The sequence below is a fragment of the Schistocerca piceifrons genome, chromosome 1, assembly GCF_021461385.2.
Source record: "Schistocerca piceifrons isolate TAMUIC-IGC-003096 chromosome 1, iqSchPice1.1, whole genome shotgun sequence".
NCBI lineage: Eukaryota > Metazoa > Arthropoda > Insecta > Orthoptera > Acrididae > Schistocerca > Schistocerca piceifrons.
The window spans coordinates 1,209,376,341-1,209,402,382 of record NC_060138.1 but is presented as its reverse complement, the minus strand read 5'-3'; the positions used below and the strand labels follow the sequence as shown (position 1 = coordinate 1,209,402,382).

General features: G+C 42.2%; 1 non-coding gene across 1 annotated transcript; it reads left to right on the top strand.

Moving 5' to 3' along the window:
• The first annotated feature begins 2,619 nt into the window (after positions 1 to 2,619).
• Trnas-cga lies at positions 2,620 to 2,694 on the top strand. The gene has a single exon. It is a non-coding gene; the product is annotated as a tRNA-Ser (tRNA).
• Positions 2,695 to 26,042: the final 23,348 nt, after the last annotated feature.

The following is a 26,042-nucleotide window of genomic DNA, read 5'->3' as shown; positions in this document are numbered from 1 at the left end:
CCCGTCAGATCACCGAAGTTAAGCGCTCTCGGCCTGGGCTAACACTTGGATGGGTGACCATGCGGACCGCCGAGCGCTGTTGGCAAGCTGGGTGCATTCAGCCCCTGTGAGGCAAACTGAGGAGCTGCTTGACTGAAAAGTAGCGGCTCCGATCTCGGAAACTGACATACGGTCGGGAGAGCGGTGTGCTGACCACATGCCCCTCCATATCCGCATCCAGTGACGCCTGTGGACTGGGGATGACGCGGCGGCCGGTCGGTACCGTTGGGCCTTCCAAGGTCTGTTCGGACGGAGTTTATTTTTAGTTCTAGCCTGTAAATTAAGACCTCTACATTGCCAAACGGACTCTTGTTCGAAGAACTCGACGCAATTTATAGAATGCATAGAGGGAGAAATAATTTTACTCACAGATACTATTGTCAGCTTCAACATTCTACAAAAACATGTCCTGCTAGACGTATTCGACCTGGTTGAGTTATGTTTGTCATCAACATACTTCAAACGTAAGGAAAATACCAAGAGAACACTGACGGCAGCTGAAAAATTAATGGATGCCTTTGAAGGAACTGCACTGTGTTCCACTCATTTACTCCCAATCTGCTGGTTCAGATACGTGGACGAATGTACACTATACAGGGTGTTATAAAAAGGTACGGCAAAACTTTCAGGAAACATTCCTCACACACAAAGAAAGAAAATAGATTATGTGGACATGTGTCCGGGAACGCTTACTTTCCATGTTAGAGCTCATTTTATTACTTCTCTTCATATCACATTATTCATGGAATGGAAACACACAGCAACAGAACGTACCAGCGTGACTTCAAACACTTTGTTACAGGAAATGTTCAAAATGTCCCCCGTTAGCGAGGATACATGCATCCACCCTCCGTCGCATGGATGCGCTGATGCAGCCCTGCAGAATGGCGTATTGTATCACAGCCGCCCACAATACGAGCACGATGAGTCTCTACATTTGGTACCGGGGTTGTGTAGACAAGAGCTTTCAAATGCACCGAAGAAAACATTACCTTCCTTCAATTGGGCCAACTGGCGGTGAATCGAGGAAGTGCAGTACATTCTGACGAAACTAAAATGAGCTCTAACATGGAAATTAAGCGTTTCCGGACACATGTCCCCAAACATGTTTTCTTTATTTGTGTGTGAGGAATGTTTCCTGAAAGTTTGGCCGTACCTTATGTAACACTCTGTATAACCCTCTGGTGAGAAGGAGCTGTACAGATTTCACAAATATTTGAAAAAAAAAAAAAACTGTTGAAGACGCTGGTAATGCTGGTAGTACTGGTGAAATTCCATTCATAGAAATGGAAGTATATAAGACAATGGATGGCACACTTTGACACTAAGTACGTAGGTTGGAACTTAAATAGAGGCAACACTGATGTGGAAACACTATACAATGGAATCTATTACTGTCGCTGGTAGCACACGTTGTTGACATACCTACCTTACCTCCGAGCAATCTAACGTAACGGTGTCAACTATGTTCCCGAAAGCCAGCCGGAGTGGCTGAGCGGTTATAGGTGCTACAGTCTGGAACCGCGCGACCGCAACGGTCGCAGGTTCGAATTGTGCCTCGGGCGTGGATGTGTGTGACGTCCTTAGGTTAGTTAGGTTTAAGTAGTTCAAAGTCTAGGGGACCGATGACCTTAGATGTTAAGTCCCATAGTGCTTAGAGCCATTTGAACCATTTTGAATGTTCTTGACCAATGGTTATAGGCATAAATCGATCCATCCAGCGATCGCAATGAACGAAAGAAAGCAAGATTGGCGGGAAACCAACAAACTTCAGCCAGCAGTGCGTTTATCTTATGTGAAGAATATCGCTCACAGGATTGGTAAACACATTGACTATTGTTACCGCCCAGATAAGGCTGCTTCTGCAGCAGCCGCAAAATCCTAGATGTGCTAGGTACCAGAAAGGACAACGTAGATGCTATCCACACTGCAGGCGTGTATAATATATCATGTGAGAGTCGAGAAGTATACAGTGGCGAAGCCGGGAGGGCAGTAGCAACCTGCATATGGGAGCTCGATCGCTACATTCGAGTTGAGCACACAACAAATATGCAGTGAACGTTTTTTTCAGGCAACTATTAACAGTATCCATATATTTGGAAAAATACATGATGCACACAGCCGTGTCTAGTAAATTATTTATTCACAACCGGTTTAGGTCACAGTGGGAATTCTTTCTTACGTTGGCAACGCTGAGTATTTCACCCGTTGTTGATTGAGCCATTCCTAAAGTAGGAGTATCTTTGTGAAACGTTTGTTACGTTTTTGATTCGACAATGTAGTTCATTCATATCTAAAGGCATGACTGCCACGTCATGTTGCCGCTCAAAAATAAAAAAAATAAAAAATATCCCTTTGAAGGTGGTCTGTGATCTAAACCGGATGTGAATAAGTAATTTACAAGCCGATTAAAACTGTGTGCCCGAACGAGAATCGAACTCGGGACCTTTGCCTTTCGCGGGCAAGTGCTCTACCAACTGAGCTACCGAAGCACGACTCACGCCCGGTACTCACAGCATTTGGAAGGTGGGAGACGAGATACTGCCAGAAGTAAAACTGTGAGTACCGGGCGTGAGTCGTGCTTCGGTAGCTCAGTTGGTAGAGCACTTGCCCGCGAAAGGCAAAGGTCCCGAGTTCGAGTCTCGGTCGGGCGCACAGTTTTAATCTGCCAGGAAGTTTCATATCAGCCACACTTCGCTGCAGAGTGAAAATCTCATTCTGGAATTTACAGCAGAAAGACTGGCGCAACGAAATAAAATTCAACGAACCCTGCGTACTTGCCAAGCAACGAGGGATGGTGAAATGAAAGATTAAAGAAGCAATCGAAATATTAAAACAACCTAAGAACACCAATGCAGAGGATGGACTCAGGCTTGTCCCATCCTGGCTGTGCCATCAGAGCTAAACAGGCCGCACTAACAACACGATATACGAAGGTTATCGGCGAGTAATTGTCGCCGGGTGGCCTGCGTCCAGCAGGAGGAAAACTGGAGCCCACGCCTCATTCGCCAACGACTACCGATCATGGCACACAGTGCAAGAAGCAACAGACAACAGCAGATCCCCACTCCCTCTACCGCAGTAACTCTTACAATACAAGTCCCATTCGTTCCAACTCACTTGGCCTATTACATCAACTATTTTTCTTAGTATGATGTAATGTCATGCTCAGTGAGTAGTCGTGACAAAATATTAGTGAGTCAGGACAGCAAAAACTCAACAGGAAACCCAGAAGAAGGCCACTGTAATTGTGGTCCAAGCGTTGGTTTCACCGGTAATACCTTTTTTATAATATGACGCGGTACCGTACCCAGAAAAGTTTCATGTCAATACACCAACTGTCTATCCATCGGAATTTCAACCTTAGTTCCATTGTTCGATGAGCAGCTCCGCGCACTGGCGAAAGATTAACCTTATGATTTTTTATAGCGCCAGTGACTTATTTTCTGGTGCTAAAACTAGTTTTTTTAGGGGAGTCTAAGACATGTCCTTAAAAAATGGTTGTTTATCGATGCAAATTCAAAGACATGTTCTGTCCAGCTTGACTTGAAGGCCATCTATTCCATCGAGACAGGCTCACGGAACTGCAAACTGTTCCTCAAGTTCGTTCGGTGGGTGATCGCCGCTACCCGCTTCGCACGGTCTCCAGGCTGGATGGGCAGGGAGCAGCTCGCTGCCATACGCAGGTGTCATTATTTTGCCCTCCTTGCTCGATTTTGGTACAGATTGTGAAGTCAACAGCTCTATTGTTTTTGCTCTCTGCGCACCGCCTATTATTCATGTGCAGTATTTTAAAAATTTTCTCTTCGCGACAGATGATAGAGGAGATACAGACTGTGTTCCAAGTTAAGAGCTCCGTTGCGGAATTGCAAAGAACGCCAGTGCTGTGAGGATCTTTCGTATATGAAAGGAGCAAATTTAATAAGCGTGAAGCTTGGAATGTTAAATGTAAGTAATGTAACAGGAAGTTTGACAATTTTCTTTAACAGAAGTGGTAAGATACAGGGTTGGTGAGCAGGGCGCCTGGGCTGCTTGCAGTGGAATGCTGGCCCCAGTTGAGGAAACAAAAATTTATTTTCACCACGTTAATTAAAACAGAGTACTGGTAACAACACAATGATTAATTGGTATTTGCAAATTGCGATGATATACGCCGATTGTTCAACTTTATAAAACCAATGAGAATAATTTTAAAAATTTAAAGAAAAACAGACTTATGGCCCCAACTTTAGCAAAAAATTACTTTACAGAAATATAAACTTAACATAATTACAGATCTGAGCTCACTAGTCAATTATCAGGCCTTTTGAATATGAAACATAGCAACTTGTATAAGCTATTAGGTTCAGGAAAATACTGAAATAGCAAGATCTCATAAATACGTGAATTAACTATTACGGAAAACATTCGGCAATATGATGTGATAGCCTGAAAGGTGTACACAGCAATTAGCACATTCTCGACGTTTGGCGTACACATCGGCCGCGCGTCTGAATTCCGTGCTCGAGAGCTCAGGTGACACCAACGGCTTCTAGAACACACAAACCCAGTATTAATACACAGTTCACTAAAATATTAAAACCAACAGCCAAGCAATGGATAGTGCCAAATACAGGAAGAAATGTTAAACGTTATAGTGTGGCAACCGCAGTTACTATTAAAGCAATAGTTGAAACTTCCTGGCAGATGAAAACTGTGTGCCGTGACATTTGCAAAGGTCCCGAGTTCGAGTCTCGGTCCGGCCCACAGTTTTAATCTGTCAGGAAGTTTCATATCAGCGCACACTCCGCTGCGGGTTGAAAATCTCATTCTGAAAGTAATAGTTCATTACAAATCGCCAATGACGTGGAATTTCACTTGATAAGTTTATAAACCATAACTAGTTCAAGAAGTTAATGACCAGACAATCCGCACACAACCTTACATACCAAAGCACCGTTTGACGGCGCAGAATTATTATAGTTGCCAACAACAAGGAAGCTGGAAATTCCAATTTAGATTTGTGGCTGAATAAACTATGATTCATAAAATTGACCACTTAACATATTAACAACAATAATTAAAAAAGAAGCTTGCACAGGATAGAGTAGCATGGAGAGCTGCATCAAACCAGTCTCAGGACTGAAGACCACAACAACAACAATTAAAAAAGGAATCGTCGAATATCGGCCACACTTGTAATGCAACAGAACCAGGGCACAGCGCATTTACGAGCACTTGCAATACCAAGTATCCCGGACCCAAGTCCAAGTGGTTTAAGTAATGACTAGCGAATGGTTCAAATGGTTCAAATGGCTCTGAGCACTATGGGACTTATCTTCTGAGGTCATTAGTCCCCTAGAACTTAGAACTACTTAAGCCTAACTATCCTAAGGACATCACACACATCCATGCCCGAGGCAGGATTCGAACCTGTGACCGTAGTGGTCGCGCGGTTCCAGACTGTAGCGCCTAGAACCGCTCGGCCACCGCGGCCGGCAATGACTAGCGAAAATCAGAGTGGCAACACGGGACAACGACATCCAAAGTTCCACCACAAAATGACTCACCATTTAAAGTCAGTCCGGGAGTTCGCCCTCAACACGCATTCGAGGGTAAATTCCAGCTTTCTTCTCAAGATTCCAGACAGACACGACTCTTTAAACAGAGCCTGTGTTGACCGCACTCCGGTTCCGCTCGCCACCACACCCAGGCGCCGAAATGTCAACACCGAGCGTCCTCACAGTACACCAAGCGCCGACTGAGTACTCGCAATGCTCCATGGTCTTCTGTCTTCCCTCTACCACTGCCGCCAGCCAAGCCTTTGTCACTGCCCCGACCGAGTCCCCACATCACAAGAGGGCGCTAGCCAACCGGGACCCCGCAAAACGCGCAACTTCGACAGAGAAACTTTCCTGCTAAGAGCATCATAGGAAGTCATGGCTGAAGAAGAAGAAAATGATAGATAATGTCTGTGATAAATTTTGACTAATCTGTGCGAAAGTATCTTCCCCACAAACGTATGAAAGTGATACATTCTACAGCAGATCTTTCTGTGGTAAGTGACGATAATGTGTTAAAAATTTTCTTCTTCGATGCAGAATACTACCGCTAGGGTTCTACAGTAGTGCTGCCGGATGTTTCTGTTAAATTAAAAGGGAATAGTGTCGCTGCACTCGAGGTTTTATTTTCTAAACGAGACAGTCTCCATATTTAAAACCATTACACTGAAACATGTCTTTATATTTTACTCCGTATCCACTGCAAACAAAATTGTGAAGTACAATGCAGCATTCTCTACTTTCTTCCAAAATGGCGAGTGATACATTGAAAAAACTGTGACATATCAGCCAGTAACTAACTTTCCAGATGTGCTTTATGGTGGGTGACAGACAGATTGGTATCCTACTCCTGTGTGGGGCGTTTCCAGATACGTCTTCGTCCTGGAATCTCATTTCCTGGAATACAGTTGCCTCCAGTGATGACTCCCACTTCGAATTAAGCCCCTATGAGCAGCGCAGACGTGTCTGGAGATGTCCGGAACAGTGGTGGGACCCCAACCTGACAGTAGACCGCCATACGGCCGGACAGCTAGGAATAATGGTCTGGGGTTCCAATCCTTTTCATACCAGGAGCCCTTACAGTACAGTGGTACAATGCCAATGTTATGCGCCCCGTTTTGTTTCCCTTAATGATAATCCATGATGGCAGCAAGAAAATGCCCGCCTGCATACAGCGAGAGTTTCTACTGCTTATCTTCGTGCTTGCCAAACCCTTCCTTGGCCAGAAACGTCTTCGGATCTCTCCCCAATCGAGAGGGTTCGGAACTTTATGGGCAGGGTACTATAAAATAAATAAAATTAAATATAAATATTAATTTATTGTATATGTATGATAGTGATTGGATGTAATTAATATTTGTTTATCTGGGGCGTGGACGTTTAATTATTTGGTATCAGACGCTCGACAATGGCTTTTTCGTAAATGCAATGTTATTCATAGTTGACCGTGAAATAAGACTCGAATAATCGGACTTCGTATTTAAATCGTTTCCAAAGACTGCTGCGGTAGGTGCGGACTCAAATCTAAATCTCAATATTAGAATAATTTGCCAGCCATGTCAATACGTCGTACAGAGGTGACTGTCTACTAAACATAAAAAGTTTACACAGTTAGTTAAATCAGATATATTCAACGAATAAGCCTACAGTTAAATAATTCTACTTACTTTCATAAATATCAATTCTTTACAGAATCGAGTGCCTAGTAAGATTGCAACTCGCAGTGTTCTTATATAACATCAAATATGGCGGTGTGCCAGTTAATAAAATATACGTGCTTCCCGCACCAGTTATTGTAGAAGACCTCTGCCTTGTTAATCAAACATAAGAGTGTCCTAATTGTATTTTGTTTAATCAGCGACATAGCGCTGCAGTTCTGTGCCATAGGCTTTATTTATTTGTCAGAGATTAATTATTTAATTAAGATTTCGCGTTTCCGAGGAAACTCACGCACAGCATGCAAATGAGCCTTTATATTGCCCCCTGAATTGTGAGGCGAAAGGACACACCTGCAGGCGAGCAGTTCACCTAAAGGCACAAGAAAATCTAAGTTATCTACAACTATTTACATGACATAAATTATACAGTATATTATATACAAAATTTGAATGACGCGCGTGCGCCGTAAAAGTTCTTATGTTGGCAAAATAGAGTGCGCGCATGCGCAGAAGCGTCTATGTGACTCCGGCACTGCCGTTATATCGTAAATTTAGATCACGCGGCACAGTATTGCAGTTCATATTGTTCGTGTGCGCGCGTTTCTTAGTCGTTGCATAAAGGAAATATTCCACCAAGATTACATATGAAGACTACATTCTATGACAGGTAACTTAGTTTTAAAATTACAATATCTGTTATAATACAATACAACTTTAGATTGTTGAATGTTCTTAGTTACATAGTATTGCATTGAAATGCTTCAAAGAAAAATGTCTTTTTGTTTCAGGTGCGTTGACCTATACACATAGTGTCGTTATTACAGTTTATATTCATCTGCTGCACAATAATTTTTCACAGGTTAGTGTCGTCGTGGTAAAGTTTTTTGATCACAGTAACATCGCTGTATAACAACGTAATTGATACATAAGCATGTCCATTACCTATTTCCATTATAGTCGTTGTGACGCAATTCGTTGTGACAAAAAGCATTGCTTATTACAGATCAGACGTGACCCGTCGGGTAATTGGTCCATATGCAGTTCGTTTTCGATATTCCGTGGAAGCTTGGTTGCAGAACCTCGGACGGCACATAGCTGGCGTCGATCCTTGGACAGTCCAGGTAAGTGTGTCCGTCACATTTCGAGAACATTCCATTCCCTGAAGTTCCAACCAAAATTCTTCTACTCGTCGTGTTGTTTTCTGGACAGGCACGTTGTGACCATTTAATCCAGTTAACATCTTGAAGTTAGATACTGTAGTAATGTCACTAGACGATGCACCAATTACACACTTCACATTTTCAGTTTTTTGCTATATATAGCTCACCTAAATGTTCGTAGTTACTTATCAAAGAAATCGTTCATCGCGTTTACAAAGCTACGATGCGTGATGAATGTCATTAACAGTTTCTTTCACATAGGTTTCTGCGTAGTTGCAGACTTAGTAATGTACGTTAATGTCCGTGAACAGTGGTTCACTATGCAATTTTTTTTTAAAGTTTTTCACATTTTGGCACTCGTTATCATTCAAATCATACATATACACGTCACATATTTTCTTAGCATAAACATAATATAGTTACACATGAACATGTTTACATCATCATTGCATAGCTATAAATTATTACATTATGTCACATTTGATTACATGAATTGCAGATATTTACTTTCTCTTTAACGGTTTTGCTGGGATTTTATCGATGTTTTTTGTGATGTCAACTGAAATTAAGATAGGTTAGACACAACATTCATTACATCAGTAGGCAAGACCAGGCGTTTTCACTACTCAAGAAATATTCAAAATAATAAGAGACGGAAAGCTGTTAGATTCCTCGCGTTTTGTGCGTGTGTGTATAGTGTCTGTGTGGCCTTGGCTACTGGTAGATGCTTTTCTTGCTGAGAGATGTGCGCCTAATCTATTTCTCGAAGTAAAAGGTCCCTTCACAGACGACGTCTGTCGGTTCTTCAGGTGTCATACCAAGTCAGTGGTACCTACAGTCCGTGAAAAATTAATATATCATTCACTGCTACGTCATCATAAATTTTACTTTAATATTCAGTCTTCTTGGTAGTGTCGCGGCGTTGAAAGAAAAGTTCTTCTGTCTTCAACTGCGTCACTGCTACAGCTGAAATGAAAATTTCTATACTACTTATTATCTATGTTGTAGCAAATAGAGTTTTGCGAGTTGCTTAGCAATGTTTTCATGGATATGACTTTGACATTATTTAGCATGAAATACTCTAAGATCTCGGTGTCTGTATAGCCTAATAATTTTGTTGGTTCTAGGATGTTGTAACAGATACGGACCAGGATGTGGTATGTTAACAATAATATAAGGTCCTTCATATAGCAGACGCCACTTAGCATTGCGTCGCTTGAGTGCTACAGATTTATGATGAGTACGAAGTAGTACAAGCATTCCTGCCTTGAATTTTTGTTTCCTTTTTATTATGTTTGTGTGATGTTTGTTTCGTATCTGTGCGTGATGTGTCAGTGTAGTCAATACTTCTCTTATTTTCAGTTCAGGTGTGATTTCCTTGTCTGACAACTTTGGTAACGGTTCTGTGATTTTCCAGTCTAACATTTGTTTTAGTTCTTGCCACACAGCAGGTCGTTGAGATAACGGTACGTTATATGTCTTGTGGTAGAAGATCTTGTGAGGCTTAACTTCAATCTTGTAGACATACGTGTTGATAACACCTAATCGTTTGGTAAAAACTTGTAAATATTTGGATAACACTTCCTGTAGTTTCATACGTTCATGTACACTGACAGCTGTAGCTTCATTTATCTTATGATCAAGCAATGTTTTCAAGTCCATTAGCTCTGTGTCAGATGAGTGTGTTTGCATGTCTTGAATGTCATTGTCAAGTACTAACTGAACCTTGTACCCTGTACAGTGTTTGTCATGCTTTAGAGTTCTCCTGTCTAAACCAATAATAATTACACTGCCTTTATCATTTAAAATACATTTACCTTTGGAGAAGTCTATAATGCAGTCCTTCTCGCTCATAATATCTAATCCTAATATGCAATTTGTCACAAGGTTTTGTACAACCAGGAATGGCCATTGTACGGTTCCATTACCTATTTTAATGTTTACAAAAACTTGCTTCTTAACCCTACATGACTTATTACCTAGAGCAGCAGTTATTTTACAGTTTTGGGCAGGAAACTCAGGCACAGGCTCCAATTCACACATCTTTTTATAGAAATTAAAAGACAAAACGCTCACATCTGCACCTGTATCCAAGATAACAGTAGTTGGAATCCCACCTACTACACCAGTAGTAGAGGCTAAAACAATTTCATTTGTGTTTGAACGACATTGTGTACTGTCTTGTGGTTGTATCTTATAAATAAAACAGGTAGTTTTTGTGTAGAATTATTAGGTAAATCAATATTTTGTTGTTCAATGGTGGTGTCAAATAACTGATTAGCATTGAAGTCGCCCCCCAAGAATTCTTCAGCCACGACCTGGGGCATAGAAGTGACTGTTTCTAGTTTGTTGGATTGGCATTTGTATTAGGTACTGACAGAGATTGAGGTTGTGTATCAGGTGTCACTTCTATTATATTCACATTCGGATATTGCCTGTTGTGATCTCCAAACTTTTGCAGTTGTTGTTGCTGTTGCGCATTATGACTTACCTGTCGGTCGTAAGGTATGCTCCAATTTTGTCCTGGTGGCTGCTGTGGTATAGCAGTGTTTGAATGAAAGTATTGATCGCTACGAGTCCAGCCTTGATGCTGTCTTGGCTCGTAGTTATTATTATTTCTATTTCTGTTTGTGTTTTTGTTGTTACATTTGTATCCGTTGTTACCGTTGTTGTTTTTGTTATTATTACAGCGGTGCCTTTTGTATGGATTGCCGCATGAAGTGTTATTACTGTTGTTTGTATTGGAATACGCGTGTTGATTTTGATTTCCGTATTGAGACGGCAAGTGAGTTTGCTGTTTTTGCTGTACCGCGTATCCAACTGTGGGCGCGCCAGAATCCAGTTGGCAAGCCTGCATGTTTTGCATACCACTAGTATGAACATTGTGGCTGCTGTTTTACCGCGCGAAGCGCTGATCTTCTAGTAACATGTCAACCGAATCTAAAGCTGTTAAAAAATAATCTGGATCGACATCCGGAATATGTAAGAGTTTTTCTTTAATGTAGAAAGGCAATTTGGCCTTCAACGCACGGAGAGTATCACGTGTTGCGACTGGTTCGTCCAAAAAACGTCCCATGTTCAAGTGTTTTTCAAAATATCTGCGTAAGTTACCATTTTTACTGTTAAAAGTTTCAGGTTCTAAAATTTGTCTTCTGAGTCGCTCCTGGACGGATTGCGACCAGAATTTGTTCAGAAAGGTACGCTCAAACTCACTGTACGTGGTACATACGTCAGCTTGACTGTATGCCTAGACAGCTGCATCGCCTTGGATGTAACCGACAATATATGAAATCTTTTTCCGGTCACTCCAAGCGCGTGTAAATGCGTTACTAAAAGATTTAAGAAAAATCACCGGATGAATGGTTCGTTTTTCTGGGATAAAAGTCTGAAATTGCCTGTGTTTGATTAATCTTTCTTCTTCCTTTGCATAATGATATGGATTTGTTCCACTGTAATTACTGTAATGTTCAGATGGCGAGTAATTACGATAATGTTGCTGTGGTTTAGCATGATAATAGCTTGTGTTTGTGTTTGCACGACGTGGTATGTGTTGTTGTCGTGGTGTGTTTTGTTCTTGTGTGTTTGTTGTGTGCGGTATGTGTGCGTCATACTCGTATGTATATTGGTTTCTGAACTGTACATTTTGACTGATATTTTCGTTACATTCAGACTGTGGTTGATCCGTGAATTGTGTCATTGGTGCAGTGATGGATTGCACTGCGTCACTGATCAGCTGTTTGTTATTAGTGATGTATTTCGCTACGGAGTCGTGCACAATTGTTGGTAAATTTTCACGTATGCATCTATCAAAATGTTTGTCTTTGGTCTCTACCCAATCATGAAATTCTTTATTAATATTTTGAAAATGAGCTGTGGCATCAGATTGTAATCTGTCAGTCAGTTGTTGTTCAACATCACCAAATTTATTCTGTATGTCAGTAATTCGTTTTTCAAGGTTGTCATGTACTGAAGGATATGTTTGAATTTGTTCAGTAAGAGCGTCACACGTGACATTAAGGTTTTTTACTTGTGTCTGTAAAAGTGCTACGTCATTTGTAGTCTTTTCTTGTCTCGTATTAAGCTTGGAAAATTTCGTACTGAGTTCTGTCATCTGTTTGGTTAGGGTGGCGTCTACAAGTTCCACACGTTTACATAAAGTGTCATTACATGCCTTGATTGCTATGAGGTCAGATTTAATTTCGTCATTTTGCGTCTTTAAGGTTGCCATATTTTCTACGTTTTGTTTCATTAGCATTTGTAACATGTTGGCAATGTTTACTGTTTGCAAGGTCTCTGCCCCCGCCGCGTCATTAGACGTGACGTCATGTATTAACATGGGCTCTGACTGAGACTTTGAAATTTTTGTGGTGGACGGCCTATTGTCAAGATTTCCGTTAACACTTGCGTCAATATTTAATGAATCGTCACTACCGGTTGCTGTCGTAAAGTCATTTTCAAACATTTGTCTCGCGTCCGAGTCAGATTGCGTCTGAATAGTATGTCTTTGCTGTTCCATCTTTGCGTATTGTTTTCTAGTTATGACCATGCCACACGTAATATATGTTTCAAGAAAATAAAGTTTGACACTGGTTTTAAAATAAAATGCAGTTGAACATGAATCGCTCGTAGTAACAATGGCTCTTTGTTAATTTAAAAATGTAAACTGAATATAGGATTATTGTTAATGGCTGCTGTCCATGTTACAACGTATCGTACAGAAGTCGGCCATATTGTACACTCGTGTATTGGTATTGTTGCAGAACTTATTGTTTAAGGAAAAGTACTGAGAATGAAATTTATCACTGAAAACTGCTACACGCGAAAGAAATACTACAGAATCTACTAATACACTGAATTATGCATCTGGTCAAGCCTGCCAATGCAAAGATGCTGCGTCTTACCTTATTTTGCTGGAAGCTTCATTGCCTCTTCCCGCAAAATTTTGGAATTGGAAAATATCTTCAGCATTTTGTTATTTCTCGTACATTCACGTCCAGGTCCAGAAAGTTGATTTTTCACATGAAACAAAGAGAACAATGTAACAAATGACAAAATAACAAGTCCGACACGCATCGCCAATATAAAATAAATAAAATATTAATTTATTGTATATGTATGATAGTGATTGGATGTAATTAATATTTGCTTATCTGGAACGTGGACGTTTAATTATTTGGTATCAGACGCTCGACAATGGCTTTTTTCGTAAGTGCAATGTTATTCGTAGTTGACTGTAAAATGTGATTCAAATAATCGGACTTCGTATTTAAATCGTTTCCAAAGACTGCTGCGGTAGGTGCGGACTCAAATCTAAATCTCAATATTAGAATAATTTGCCAACCATGTCAATACGTCGTACAGAGGTGACTGTCTACTAAACATAAAAAGTTTACACAGTTAGTTAAATCAGATATATTCAACGAATAAGCCTACAGTTAAATAATTCTACTTACTTTCATAAATATCAATTCTTTACAGAATCGAGTGCCTAGTAAGATTGCAACTCGCAGTGTTGTTACATAACATCAAATATGGTGGTGTGCCAGTTAGTAAAATATACGTGCTTCCCGCACCAATTATTGTAGAAGACCTCTGCCTTGTTAATCAAACATAAGAGTGTCCTAATTGTATTTTGTTTTATCAGCGACATAGCTCTGCAGCTCTGTGCCATAGGCTTTATTTATTTGTCAGAGATTAATTATTTAATTAAGATTTCGCGTTTCCGAGGAAACTCACGCACGGCATGCAAATGTGTCTTTATAGTACTCCAACAAATTCGGGATTTTGACGACCTAACGCTCAGTCGGATAGAATTTGGCACAATATCACCCAGGAGGAACCCAACAACTATCAATCAATACTAAGCCGAATAACGTGCGCACAGGGGGAAGAGGTGCAAGAACTCTTAATCGACTTGTTCAATCTGTGAAACTCATTCTCTTGAATAATTCATCCAGTTTTTCTGACATTATAATCATATGTTTGTTTGTACAAGTGTATCACATCTACCTATTCCCGTCCCATTTCGATAATATCTTCGTGTTACGTCATTTTTGTTTCGCTTTTTTTGTCTGGGAACGTATAGGGCGATTGTAATTAAAGTTAAACTCTCAAAATGTTGTAGAAATAACACCACTGGTCAGAATGGCGTCAAATGGAAACGGAATATTATCGGAGAAGGGGGAAACCGTATGGCAGAAGAAAACAGTGTGAAAATTGCTCAATAGATGGTGCACGACACATTGAAGTTGGTACAAACACGCCGGCTACACGGCTTTTCCTCCTTTCGCGTCTGCGACGTTCGCCATGACTGTCTCAATGCAGGATAGCGCTCTGCTTGTAAAGCTGTATTACAAGAATGGTGACTGTGCACACGTCGTTCTGCAGAAGTTCCGGACACTGTAGGGTTTGAAAAAAGGTGTTGGTCCGATGACTGCCGTGGGTCTGGAGAAAATGATTTGGAAATTCGAGAAGACGGGTTCTTTTGGTGTGCAACCTGGTAGAAGGAGGAAATGAATTGATTCGACGTCAGTGGAAGCAGTGGCCACAGCAATGCAGGAGGAGACGAGTGATGGTGTGCAAACCTGTGGTGAACAGAGAATTGCCCGAACGTTGGACATACCCGTGAGCAAAGTGCGTAAAATCTTACGAAACGTCCTTCTTTGCTGTCGATTCAAAATTACCTACGTGCACGAGCTGTTTCCTGTGGACCTGATAGCAAGACAGACCTTTGCTTTAGAATTTCTTGCTCGCATGGAAGTGGACAATAATTGGCCTGGAAGATTTTGTGGACAGACGAAGCCCACTTCCATCTGACGGGATTTCTGAATACACAGAACTGTCGAATATGGGCAATGGAAAATCCACACGCAAATCAACCAGAACCACTTCTTCCTGAAAAGGCCACTGTGTGGTCCGGGTTTACGGCATAATTTATCACAGGGCCATAGTTTTCCAAGAGACTGGTGCTTCCGGTCCTGTTACCTGTTCCGTCACTGGTAAGCGCTATGAGTATCATCTGCGCAGCCACGTCATTCTAGCTCTCCAACAGCGCGGATGTGTGGATGGGATCATTTTTATGCAAGATTGTGGACCTCCACACATTGCAAATCCAATTAAGCAGCTGCTGAAGCGCCATTTCGGAATTGCTAGAATTATCAGCCACCATTTCCCTACAGCGTGGCTGTCCCGATCACCTGACCTCACCTCCCGGTGACTTTTGGCTGTGGGGCTATCTGAAAGATGCTGTATTCAGTGTTCCGATTGCAAACTTAGCTGCACTGAAGGCACACATTGCGCAACACATTCTGAACGGGACCGAGGGAACACTTCGATCAGCTGTGGAACATGCTGTTTCTCGATTTCAGCTTGTTGCAGAAAATGGTGGACAGCGTATTGAACAAGTTTTGCGCGAGTCACACGGGAATTGAGAATCCAATTTGATTTTGATTGATCCTTTTGTGCAGTATTTGCCCTCAAGAAAATAAAAAAAAACCACGTGATTCATGCTTTTTATACTGTTTCTGGCCTCAGGACACTTAAAAACCGATTTGATTGATGTTTTTATGAGGAGTTTGGCCTCAGTGCAATTAAAACCGATGTGAGTGATGCTTTTTATGCGGTTTTTGGCCTTAGGACAATTAAAAACCAATCTTTCCCATCCGATGTGATATTACCTCGCCATGGTGGATGGTCTTACGTAACTAACAGTATCACACCTGTACACTCATGCACACTGAGTAGTACAGTTTGGTTAACGTCAAGCGTACACCTTAGACATTGTTGTGTGATTCATTTGTGATTTGTAGTCGACCACTATTAAATTATGATGCTTACAGTGCCATCAATTGCTACTTTTTTAATCTATTTATCTTCCTTCTGTCGTACATTTTCCCCCTTCTCGACTAACATTACGTTGCAATTTGACATCATTCTGAGAGTAGTGTTATTTATACAGCGGTTTCAAAGTTCAACTTTAATTATAATTACGCTGTATATCCAGTTTAATAACACATGAATTCACACTACATTCGGTTCACTTACTCTTATTATAAAGCGTGTGTTCGAACTGTTTTTGAACATTTATGCATCTGAATTGTTGTTGATGACGCTTATTGCCACCATTGAATAATTCTGTTATACTCTGCTGTTTGATACTATGTAGATACCACTACGTAATGGACTTGGGGGCCGAAAACGGTCATGGCTTCAAATAAAAAGAAAAGTACAACTGGTGCAGAAAATTTCTTTAAAACTTTTATTCAAAGTCAGCTCCATTTATGATGACCTCCATGACATTACAGAAGGTGGAACATGGTTCTCGATAGGATGTGCTGTCGCCACAGATGGTAACGCACGCTTTTCGATATCCTCCCACGCCGGCCCCGAGGTCAGTAAGGCAACCCGGTGGCTGGGCATTCCAGTCCCCCGGCAGTGCGCTTGACAGCTGCTGGACGCTCACTGGAACATGTGAACGTACTGCAGTGCGTCGCCCCAAGCATCAGACAAGTGCTCGATGAGATTTAAGTTGGAGAACGCCCTTTGCTTGCGCAGTTCGATGCGGCCTTGCAGTGTCATCCATAAAACTGAATGCACACCTGGAAAGACGAACATGGGAAAAGACTACAGGGCCACAATATCGTTAGCCGGTGGTTTTACCGTGCTCAAAGATTCGGAGGTAAGTATGATCATGCACCGCTTTAGAAAGCATCGCTCCTGCGAAACGCAACTCGCCCTTTTTTCACATGATATCTTGCGAACCATGGATGAAGGGTGTCAGACGGATGCCATATTCCTTGACTTCCGGAAAGCGTCTGACTGGATGCCCCACTGCAGACTCCTAACTAAGGTACGAGCATATGGGATTGGTTCCCAAATATGTGAGTGGCTCGAAGACTTCTTAAGTAATAGAACCCAGTAGGTTGTCCTCGATGGTGAGTGTTCATCGGAGGTGAGGGTATCATCTGGAGTGCCCCAGGGATGTGTGGTAGGTCGGCTGTTGTTTTCTATCTACATAAATGATCTTTTGGATAGGATGGATAGCAATGTGCGGCTGTTTGCTGATGATGCTGTGGTGTACGGGAAGGAGTCGTCGTTGAGTGACTGTAGCAGGATACAAGATGACTTGGACAGGATTTGTGATTGGTGTAAGGAATGGCAGCTAACTCTAAATATACACTCCTGGAAATTGAAATAAGAACACCGTGAATTCATTGTCCCAGGAAGGGGAAACTTTATTGACACATTCCTGGGTTCAGATACATCACATGATCACACTGACAGAACCACAGGCACATAGACACAGGCAACAGAGCATGCACAATGTCGGCACTAGTACAGTGTATATCCACCTTTCGCAGCAATGCAGGCTGCTATTCTCCCATGGAGACGATCGTAGAGATGCTGGATGTAGTCCTGTGGAACGGCTTGCCATGCCATTTCCACCTGGCGCCTCAGTTGGACCAGCGTTCGTGCTGGACGTGCAGACCGCGTGAGACGACGCTTCATCCAGTCCCAAACATGCTCAATGGGGGACAGATCCGGAGATCTTGCTGGCCAGGGTAGTTGACTTACACCTTCTAGAGCACGTTGAGTGGCACGGGATACATGCGGACGTGCATTGTCCTGTTGGAACAGCAAGTTCCCTTACCGGTCTAGGAATGGTAGAACGATGGGTTCGATGACGGTTTGGATGTACCGTGCACTATTCAGTGTCCCCTCGACGATCACCAGTGGTGTACGGCCAGTGTAGGAGATTGCTCCCCACACCATGATGCCGGGTGTTGGCCCTGTGTGCCTCGGTCGTATGCAGTCCTGATTGTGGCGCTCACCTGCACGGCGCCAAACACGCATACGACCATCATTGGCACCAAGGCAGAAGCGACTCTCATCGCTGAAGACGACACGTCTCCATTCGTCCCTCCATTCACGCCTGTAGCGACACCACTGGAGGCGGGCTGCACGATGTTGGGGCGTGAGCGGAAGACGGCCTAACGGTGTGCGGGACCGTAGCCCAGCTTCATGGAGACGGTTGCGAATGGTCCTCGCCGATACCCCAGGAGCAACAGTGTCCCTAATTTGCTGGGAAGTGGCGGTGCGGTCCCCTACGGCACTGCGTAGGATCCTACGGTCTTGGCGTGCATCCGTGCGTCGCTGCGGTCCGGTCCCAGGTCGACGGGCACGTGCACCTTCCGCCGACCACTGGCGACAACATCGATGTACTGTGGAGACCTCACGCCCCACGTGTTGAGCAATTCGGCGGTACGTCCACCCGGCCTCCCGCATGCCCACTACACGCCCTCGCTCAAAGTCCGTCAGCTGCACATATGGTTCACGTCCACGCTGTCGCGGCATGCTACCAGTGTTAAAGACTGCGATGGAGCTCCGTATGCCACGGCAAACTGGCTGACACTGACGGCGGCGGTGCACAAATGCTGCGCAGCTAGCGCCATTCGACGGCCAACACCGCGGTTCCTGGTGTGTCCGCTGTGCCGTGCGTGTGATCATTGCTTGTACAGCCCTCTCGCAGTGTCCGGAGCAAGTATGGTGGGTCTGACACACCAGTGTCGATGTGTTCTTTTTTCCATTTCCAGGAGTGTAGATAAATGTAAATTAATGCAGATGAATAGGAAAAACAATCCCGTAATGTTTGAATACTCCATTAGTAATGCAGCGCTTGACACAGTCACGTCGATTAAATATTTGGGCGTAACACTGCAGAGCGATATGAAGTGGGACAAGCATGTAATGGGAGTTGTGGGGAAGGCGGATAGGCGTCTTCGGTTCATTGGTAGAATTTTGGGAAGATGTGGTTCATCTTTAAAGGAGACCGCTTATAAAACACTAATACGACCTAGTCTTGAGTACTGCTCGAGCGTTTGGGATCCCTATCAGGTCGGATTGAGGGAGGACATAGAAGCAATTCAGAGGTGGGCTGCTAGATTTGTTACTGGTAGGTTTGATCATCACGCGAGAGTTACGGAAATGCTTCAGGGGAGTCTCTGGAGGAAAGGAGGCGTTCTTTTCGTGAATCGCTACTGAGGAAATTTAGAGAACCAGCATTTGAGGCTGACTGCAGTACAGTTTTACTGCCGCCAACTTATATTTCGGGGAAAGACCACAAAGATAAGATAAGAGAGATTAGGGCTCGTACAGAGGCATGTAGGCAGTCATTTTTCCCTCGTTCTGTTTGGGAGTGGAACAGGGAGAGAAGATGCTAGTTGTGGTACGAGGTACACCCCACCACGCACCGTATGGTGGATTCCGGAGTATGTATGTAGATGCAGATGTAGATGTACTTCGTACTTCACCGTTGGCACTACACTCGAGGGCACAGATAACGTTCTCCAGGGACTCGTCAAACCCAAACCCCTCCATCAGATTGGCACAAGGTACAGCGCGATTCATCACTCGAAATCACACATTTCCTCTTATTCGCTGCCCAATGGCCTCGCTCTTTACACCACCTCAAGCGTCGTTTAGTACTGACTGCAGCGGTGTGCACCTTGTGGCGAAGTGCTCCACCATTGTAGCCGATTATTTTTAACTCCAAACGCACTGTCGTTGTGCTATCCGGATTCATGGTAGCACTTTGGAACTCGCGAGTGTTTCCTTCCTCTGAGTTCATACGATGTTTCACAACCGGTACTCGAAGGCATCTGTCTGGCAGTACATGATGTTTGCCTGGTCGTTGGTTAGTTGTGGTTGTTCCTTCGTGTTTCCGTTTCACAATAACATCACCAACTGGCGAGTTGGGTAACGTTGCTAGGGTCGAAATGTCTCTGCTGGATTTGTTACTCGTGTTACATCCAATGACTAGTTCACGTAGGAAGTGACTGACCTCTCCTGGTGTTCCATTCCTCCTGCTGCCCGTTCTGCAGTTCTTGGTTTCCAGCTGAACGGTCTTATTTCACACTGGTGTGTCCACCTCTGTGACGTCTGGTGGTCAGTCTCAGATTGGTGTATTCAGACGCTTTTTATCAGGTAGAGTATTTTAATAAAGCACTGCTGATGCTTTTCCAGAGGCGGACAACAGTGAGTGTTTTCAGGAGTATTCACATGGTGGAGCGAAAGCGTGTTGAAAAGTAATGGCTCCAAACTGTTTACGTGTAAACTCTTAACTATCTTTAAATAAAACAAATTTTATTAACATTCTGCACCATTAGTCTTCGTGTCTACGTTTTTATTTTTCAACATAGTGCCCTTGGCGACGAAAACTGTGTGTGTGTGTGTGAAATCTTATTGGACTTAACTGCTAAGGTCATCAGTCCCTAAGCTTACACACTACTTAACCTAAATTATCCTAATGACAAACACACACACACCCATGCCCGAGGGAGGACTCGAACCTCCGCCGGGACCAGCCGCACAGTCCATGACTGCAGCGCCTAGACCGCTCGGCTAATCCCTCGCGGCGGCGACGAAAACATTTCTGCCAAATGGATAACGTCACTGTAGAACGTTTGGCTTCCAAGACACTGCATATCGATCTCGGTACCGTGTAGCTATCTTCAGTGCAATCACATCCAAGTCACGATGAATCAACGTAAATAAAGTCACACATGGTATTACACACACGTTACAGATAACAGTCAGTGTAGTACCATGTGCGATGAGTCGTTTTGACTTGGATGTAACTGCACTAAAGACAGCTACATATTAGCTGAAATCAATCTGCAATAAACAGATTACTCGTAAAAATGTTGCCATGCCTCGTGTCTTCGATCTTATTAATACGGTCGCGGCGCACGCTGTTCCTAGCGGAAACAAAACCTGATGTTTGACTTCGTTGACGGTGTCACAACGTCATCTCTGGTTGCACCGCTTCATCACTATCAAAGTAAAGTCTTCGAAAGGGCTGTTTAGGTTTTCGAAACAGATCGAAATCGGATGGTGACCTTTGTTATGCTCAAGGAAAATATGCTCCATCTGTGGCTGAACCCTTCGAGTTGGAAACTTGATTACAGCACACTTGTTCTCAGGTAGCGTCATAGTTACGCCACACACCGTCATGATGCACGCTGCAATTCGGAGCCCTGTAGCGCCAGAGTTCTGCAAATATCTAGTAGTAGGAGTAGAAGTAGTAGTAGTAGTATCAGCTTTATTCATCCGTAGATCTCTTTTTACAGGGATATAGAACATGTCAAAGTATTTACAAGTTTAGACCAATTTAAAATGAGCTAGCTCGTATACACATATATTTACAGACTTCTAGTTAGAGACGATCATTAGATTTACTCCACCTGTACAAGAGAGGAAAAGGTGTTAGTATTGTGCTATGCATAGCTTGGGGGTAAGTATTTCTAGAAAAGAAAAAAGAAGGAAAAAACATAAAGTGAAGGTGATGTATGGGATGTTGGACGTTTTACAATCTTTATTATTATTATTATTATTATTATTTGTATAATATTTTTTATCAAACTCCTACTCTGTTTTATCTAAATAATCCTTCAGTGTATAACATGTATTATGTAACAGGTTCTCTTTAGCAGGCTTTTCAAATGAGTGTATTTTTGCAATTTCTTTCATCTCTTTTGGGAATTTATTGTACAGTTTTATTCCTTGGTAGAAAATGCTATTTTGAGTTTTATGTTTATTTTTTCTTGGTAAACGTAAGTTGTGTCTCTTGTTTTATGGTCATGGACAGAGCTGTTCTTATTTTTGTTGTGTACAAGTGACTGGTAAATGTATTCACACAGAACAGTTAAAATCCCCAGTGTTTTGAACAGATCCTTACAATGAGCTCGACTACCATTTTTGGTTATGATTCTTATGGTTCTTTTCAGGAGTTTGAAACTTGTGATCACATTTTGTGCGTTTGTTCCTCAAAAAAGAATGCCGTAGCCACGAACTGAGGGTACATATGAATAATATGTAACTAAAACTCACAGCATGTACACACTGATGATAGGATGCTAAGGGCATAATACTGATGACATTCGGTTTGCATGTTTGCAAGTGCCTATGTGTGTTCACACCACGTCAGCTGAGAATCAATATTCATTCCTAGAAATTTGGCATTTATTACGCAGTCTATAGAGGTGCCATCTACATTTAATTTAACATTGTCATTTTTCCTCTTCAAACTGAAATTCATGGCATTAGTATTCTTTATGTTCAATGTCACTTTATTGCTTATTGACCAATCATAAACTTCCTCAGAGTTTCATTTGCTTTCTCGGCAAGGAGTTCTGTTGCTTTCTCAGTGACTATAATATTGCTGTCTTCAACGAAGAGAATTTTTTCACTGTGAGTAACACTACTGGGAAAGTCATTGTTGTATTACTGAAATGAAAACTGAAACTCTCAGAATCGTTACGTTTCGAAAGGTCTGGTAGTATAACAGCTCTGCTGGGTTTATATATAATGCAAACCCAATATTCTGAATACGTTTGCTAAGTACTGCTTGTGTTAAAAACTCACATACTTATATAGTAGGGTGTGACGAAAAGTAATGCCTACGAATTTTTTATGCGAAAACTTTTAAAGCTTTTAAAATAAAACAAACATTATCAACATGCTACAGCTTTATTCTTCATGTGTAGCCTACAAACGCAGAATAATATACTGATAAGGAAGAGGGATAATGTAATAAATGATCCACAACACATAGGAAACTACGTAAACGAGCATTTTTCAAGTATTGCAGATACGTTACAGCAAAAATTCCCCAAAACAAATATAACACCTGTAAATAATGTTTCACTAAATATAGTGATGTTACTTCCAACCACAGAGAATGAAGTCAATAAAAGTGTTCAAAACCTAAAAAATAAAAAGTCAGTAGGCTTAGATAAGGTACCAATGTGTGTTCTGAAACAATGTATAGGGATTATACAAGGCCCCTTAACAAATGTAATAAATGAATCCTTCACATCAGGGACATTTCCAGAGCACTTAAAACAGGCTACAGTGGTGCGTTTGCTTAACAAAGGTAATGCAGAAGACATGGAAAATTATTGGCCCATTTCCCTGCTGTCAGCATTCTCAAAAATAATAGAAGGACTTATGAAAGACAGATTAATGAATTACCTGAATAAATACAATCTTTTAAGCAAATCACAGTTTGGCAAAAATACGGAGTCAGCCATAGTAGAATTCACGAAAGTTGTACTTGATGCTCTTGATAAAGATGAGTGTGTCACAGGCATTTTTTTCGGATACTTCTAAGGCGTTTGATACAGTCAACAGCAAAATTCTATTAAATAAATTAGAAGATTTAGGAATAAGACGGGTAGATAATGACTGGTTTCTATCATATCTAGCAGGTAGGGTACAATGTGTGGAGATAACACATACTTCAAATAGATCTAAACATTTAGTAAAACACTTATGAGAACCAAAATACATTAATACAGGAATTCCGCAAGGTAGCATATTACCACCAATACTATTCCTGATATACATCAATGACTTTCCCAGTAGTGTCACTCGTGGTGAAAAAATTCTGTTCGCTGGTGACATCAATATTATAGTCACTGAGAAAACAAGAGAACTCCTTGCCGAGAAAGCAAATGAAACTCTCAAGGAAGTTTATGATTGGTTAATGAGCAATAAAGTGACATTGAACATAAAGAAAACTAATGCCATCAATTTTCAGTATGGCATTACATTATTTAATAAGTTATTTTTTAAAAAAAAGCATTGTATACCAGGAGTAAATCTAATGGTTGTCTCTAACTAGAAGTCTGTAAATCTGTGTGTATACGAATTAGCTTATTTTAAATTGGTCTAAACTTGTAAATACTTTGACCTGTCCTATATCTTTGTAAAAAGAGATCTATGGATGACTAAAGCTACTACTACTACTAATTGCATCTACGTGAATATTCCGCTGCCACCTAACGATGTGTGGTGGAGAGTACTTATTGTACCATGATCGTTTCGCTTCTTTCCTGTTCCATTCACGAGTGTTGCTAAAACTCCACATGGGTCCAGATTTTTCCGATTTTCGCTTCGTGGTCGTTTCATGAAGCGTATACGGTATGTTACAGGTATAGATAAAGATATTTTTATTGGTGACTGTGGATAGTTTACTAAACAACATTACATCAATATTTACCTCATTTGCAGACTAATAATTATAGCTATTAGAAGTAGTATGTTTTTAGGTTGGCTAATACCTCTTAAGTTCATGTGGCAAGAGCAAACCATGGATGCTTATTTTCCCCTGGGTAGCAGTTCAGATGTTCAAGTGTGGAAGCATGAACGCAAAACGGGAAGTCTATGCTGACATGCGTCGTCCTCTTAGCGATGCAGTTAACGGAGCAGGAGGATATTAGTGTTTATCGTCCCATTCACAATGAGATCTTTAGAGACGGAGTGCAAGCTCGGATTAGGGAGGGATGGGGAAGGAAATTAGCCGCGCCCTTTCAAAGGAACCATAGCGGCATGTGCGTGAAGCGAATTAGGAAAATGACGGGAAACGTAAATCTGGATGGCCGCACGCGAATTTGAATCGTCGTCCTTCGAATGCGAGTCCACAGTGCTAACCGCTGCGGCTACATCGCTCGGTTGACAATACAGCTACGATCACGCAGAAAACGTCAGGTAGTAAATTATGTGACGTATTTTCGGGAGGACTGTTAGACACAGAGAGAAAGCAACTGAAACACTAAATTATGTGATTTATTTGCGGGAGGACTGATAGGCACAGAGAAAGAACAACTGAAACACTGGAGTGAATACACATGAAGACACCAATGATCGCAGTATCTCACTTGAGCCAGATCGCTGGTCGATCATCAGCGATCGGCTTGTTATCTTTGGCGCGTCCCCGGGCATGAGCATCTTTGCGTTTTCGGCTGGGGCGCGCGGGACGGCGAGAGGCAGTCGGTTTGGGGCGGCCGGTGAGACTGGCGGAATTGCGGCTCGAGCGTAAGCACAGGTGTGACGTCTGTTACTCTGGGGCTGTCAGCTAGTCGTGAAATACCTGCGGCGGTTACTGGTTGCCTGGAAGGCATTTCATATAAACTGTGCCAAGCATCGCAGTGAGTTGGTGTTGGCCTAAATGTTTATACAGATTGAGGTGCCTGTGTAAGAAGCACGGCGTGGGCCTGTTCGTTGCTTCGTCCTTCTGGCAGCCACCGCAAGCGGATGTTCGGCCGGAATGTCTACAGTTTGTAGTGAGCATAGTGTGAACAAGTTCTCGTAGGATGCGCTTCCAGCCTGACTCATAGGCTGTGTTATTTGTGGGTGCCGACCCCTTGTCTGTAACTGCTTCCGGGTGTCCTGGAAGATTTCACAGCAAACTGTGTCTTTGTGGATTTCTGTGTTTCTGGCTCAGCCTCCGCCTAGAAAGGGGAAAGATCTCTTGCAATTCCTTAATGGTGTAATTAAAACATATAAAAAAATTGTTCTTTCAGAATAAGCGCCTGTTGCAGTTCAAACAGGAGTGGCGGAATGTTAATGAGTATTTGTTATTCAAGTCAAGTGTATTTAATGTCTGGGGTACGCAGCTGTGTATTGAACTCATTTTGAAGTGTTCTGTCGGGTGAATGACTGCTCTCCACTTCAGTGTATTCTTTTGAGTAGTATTGTAAGGTTTTTTGGATATTTGTCAGTGGGGTGTATTGATTCAATTTTGTTTTTCTCTTTCTTTTAAATTACGGTGAATTGCTTAGTTTATCTGGTTATTGGCTTAACTT